Below are 3,953 nucleotides of genomic sequence, written 5' to 3'. Positions count from 1 at the left end.
AATGATCAGGCTAAGATGCTGAGTGGTTCACGTGCCTGGAGATGAGGGTGTCAGGGTGAAGAGGAGCACTCAGGACCAGGTGCCAGAGTCCCTGGTGAGTGTGAGGGAGTGGCCAGGGGATCAGAAGGTGACAGTGGGGCCCGCAGGGACCAGCCACAGGGGGGTGGGGGTGGGCGTGGTATAGCATGAGCCTCCTGGGATTTTAAAAAAATTACAGTGATTTGTACAATCAATATATAAAGGTAGAATTTCAATCAGTATATAAAGGCTTTTCTTCTTTTCAACAGATAGCATTCCTCTGAATGTATGTAGCCCAATGCATTGAATCACATCCCACTGATGGACATTTATGTTGTTTCCTGTTTTTCGCTAGTATAAAATAATGGAGGTAGAGACCACATGTATGTGTGCACTTTTGGTGAGAACATCTGTAGGATAAGTTCCTGGCAGTGAATGTACTTGATCAAGGACAAGTGTATTCATTTCATTTGTTTTGTTTATTGAGGTAAAGGCAAATGTCTTTAATTTTGATAGCTATTGCCAACTTGCCCTCTAAAGAAGATGCATCAACAGATGACCCCGCGCACAAAGGACAGAACTTTCTGTTACCCACACACTTTCCAACACTGTTAGCAAACTAGTCTTTGATAATCTGACAGGTGCAAATGGCTTTTTATTGCTATTCTTGTGGCATTTCTTTAATTTGAATGAAGTTGAGCATTTTTTTTTATTTACTATTTGATTTTGTTTCTTTCTTTTCTTTTTTAATAAGTTACCTAGTAGTTCAAACTGCCAAGGTTCAAATCCTGGCTTTTCTACATATTAGCTGTGTGACCACGGGCCATTTACTTAAATTCGTTGTGTTTCAATTTCTTCTTAAAATGAGATAATAACGTACACTACGCGAAGTGCTTAGAACAGGGCCAGGCACACGCTAAGTAAGTACTCTATAAGCATTGGCTGATAATAGCCATGTCTGTTGCCCACTTTTCTGCTGCGTTGTCTTTTCCTTATGGATTTGTCTCTTCTGGAAAGCCTGCTGGCTGTCATATATGTGTTTTGTCATTTGACTTTATTTTTAAGATATTACATTCTATGCGAAAATATTACATGGCTTTTGTTATGATTGCAATCACTGGAATTCCAAGACAATGAAAACACATTATGCCTTAAAGATTTTTTTCTTTAGGAATTTGAGGGGGTGTTTTGAGGGGATGGACAATGAGTAATGGAGCCAGAAAGAATGTCTCCCCCACCTCTCCAGAGAGGACCAGCCAGTTCCAGCTTTGAGGGCTGCAGGACGGCGGTGTCTGGACAGGTTTAGTGACACCAAGCAGCGCTGCGGAACTTAGGCTGCTTGTTTGTTCACAGCTGGGTCCAGGGGTGCAGGGGAGGCCAGGCGGGCAGTGGGAGGACAAGTGATGTGCATGGCGGGTGTATCTGTGTGTGTGTGTGTGTGTCTGTGTGACAGAACGCTACAGAGATGGAAGCGAGCCTCTGGATTACGGAAGAACAACTGTGAAAAGGTTTTGGAAATTAATTCATCTCAAGATTATGCCCGGAAGGAGTAACAGGAGTAGTAACAGGAGTAGTTAGGAGTAACAGGGTCTCTGTGAGGCCAGCAGAGGCATGGGCTGGTGGGAGACTGGGTTTAGATGAACCAATGGACAGGGCAGTCTTGTGGGGCAGGAATTTGATCCTCGGCCTCTCGGTGTTGACACTCCTCGTGAAGCCCTCCAGAGGGTGTTTCTGTGGGCAGCCTGGCACCCAGCGGGCTCATGGCATTGGCCTAGGAATGGAGAGACAGGAAGAGACTGGTGAGGGCTGGAGCCACCAGGAACGCTTGGGGGAGGGGATGGGGAGGCGATGGGCGGATCCTGGGTGGGTCTGGAATGGGGAAATGTGGCCAGAGGCGAGGCTGCATCCTGGGCCTGAAAAGCCCACAGACCTTTTCTCCTTTGTAGTGTCCTCCCAGCTCCCTCTCCCCATGAACCTGAGGATTTCGTCTCTGGTGAAGAAGCTGTGGCCCAGGGTGGGGCAGCGACTTATTCAGGGTCACCAGCATTGCCCTGCCAGAGTTCCCAGGCCAGGCTCTAGGGAAGCAATGGGGGTGGCGGAGAAGGGAAGGATTCCTGGCATGGGCAGGGCGTAGCCTCCAGAGGGCAGATCCAGGTGGTGGGGGGGGCAGCTGTGGAACTTGGGTGGGTTTAGGGGGTGGAGGGCGAGGGGCTGGGGTAGGAGGTAGTGGGGAAAAGAGGATGAGCGCTGAAGGGTAAGGACTTTGGAGTGTATGAGTGTGTGTGTGTGTGTGTGTGTGTGTGTGTGTGAGATGTGGTATATATGTGTGTATGTGCATGTGTTCATGTGAGTGATGTGGTGTGTGTGTGTATGAATGTGTGGGAGTGTTTATGTATGCATGTATGTATGTGAGTGTGTATGTGTGTGATGTGGTGTGTGTGTGTGTCTCTCTCTCTCCCTCTCTCACACACACACACACACACACGCTGCAGCAGACACACTGAAGGTCTCCTTGGGCATCCCTCAGCCTCTGGCCTGAGCTGTCCCAACACCAATATGGAGGAGAGGGAGGGGAAGGGGCCTGGGTCTCCACTGTGATCACTGAGAAGGGGCTCCTGTGCGTTAGTCCTCCTTGTCTAACTGAAATGGAAACCAGGAAGGGCATTCTATCCCCAGCCTCCTCCACCCAGGATGCCCCCAAGGGCTTGGTCTGAAGTGACAACCTGGCCAGCTCATTGGGCGGGACTAGAGGTGGACTAAAGGCGACAACGTCCTGTCGGCTGTCTTTTCCAAAGGCTCCTTAGGCTGCCCCTCTAGCAGAGCTAACAGCACATTTATCCCCATCTTGGGCTGGGTTCGAAACTGCTGGGAATTTTTTGGTGGTGGTGGCTTCAGGTGGGGGAGATGATGAGAGCTGGGGACGTTTAAACAGGAAAGTGGCAGGGGTGGGGAATGGAGAGGAGTGTCTGAGGGCAAATACAAGCACGTTGCACAGACATTCATACAAAGGCGTGCAAGTGTGTATTCACAGACACACCTATCCCCCTGCCCCCCCCGAACATAGACGCCCACTTGTATAAGTACATTCGCAGACATGCAGACACATATGTAAACACACATGCCTAGGGTGTGCACGCAGCCAAGCCCAGGGCAGGTGCATACACACAAAAGTGTACAGACATTCACACAAAGTGTCTCAAATACACACAGGTGTCCCCTTCCTCTCCAGGGACAAATAAACTAAGTGTACAGGAATGTGATCTGGGGCGGGGGGAAGTGCAGGCCCGGGGTAACCATCACCGGAGATGTCTACTGGAGCGGGGAGGAGAGGGGCAAGAGTGGGGTCATGCCCCACTTGGCCTGGTCTCTGTATGCAAATGAGGCGTGGGGACACGTGGCCAGGGAAACCAGTTCACCCAGGCCCACCTTGAGGTCAGCTTACTCAAGAGCCGAGCTCTCTCAAGGAGGAACTGGACTTGGGACGGAGGCTGTCGGGGAATGCCTTTCTGGCTCTCAGTAGCTTGGGGAGGGGATTGGGGGCTGACTCCTGGGCTAGAACATTTTGTCCACCCCTTCCTCCAATCTTTTACCGCTTGATCTTTCTGCTCTTGTCTCAGGAATCTGGATATTCTTCACTCCTTCCCCAAGCCTCCTCCAGGGAGCCTTCCCTGACTGAGCCCGTTGCAGATCGACTGGGACCGCTGTCTTCCACCGCTCTCTGCGTCCGCCTGCATCAAGGGGTCTGAGCCTCTGCGGTCCTCCTCGCCACTCTGGACGGTTCAGGCTTGGACCGAAAGCCTGGGCCTCGGAGGGGTGGACGGCGCGATGGCGGAAGCGCGGCCCCGGGAGGAGCTGGCGGGCAGAGAAAGGTGGCCGGCGGCCAGCCCCGCCCCTACCTGTGTAAGCCTATCCGCCCGCGCCTAGAGGATAAAAGC

Source organism: Eubalaena glacialis, chromosome 11 (genome assembly GCF_028564815.1).
Source record: "Eubalaena glacialis isolate mEubGla1 chromosome 11, mEubGla1.1.hap2.+ XY, whole genome shotgun sequence".
NCBI lineage: Eukaryota > Metazoa > Chordata > Mammalia > Artiodactyla > Balaenidae > Eubalaena > Eubalaena glacialis.
Note: the sequence above shows the minus strand (reverse complement) of the source record.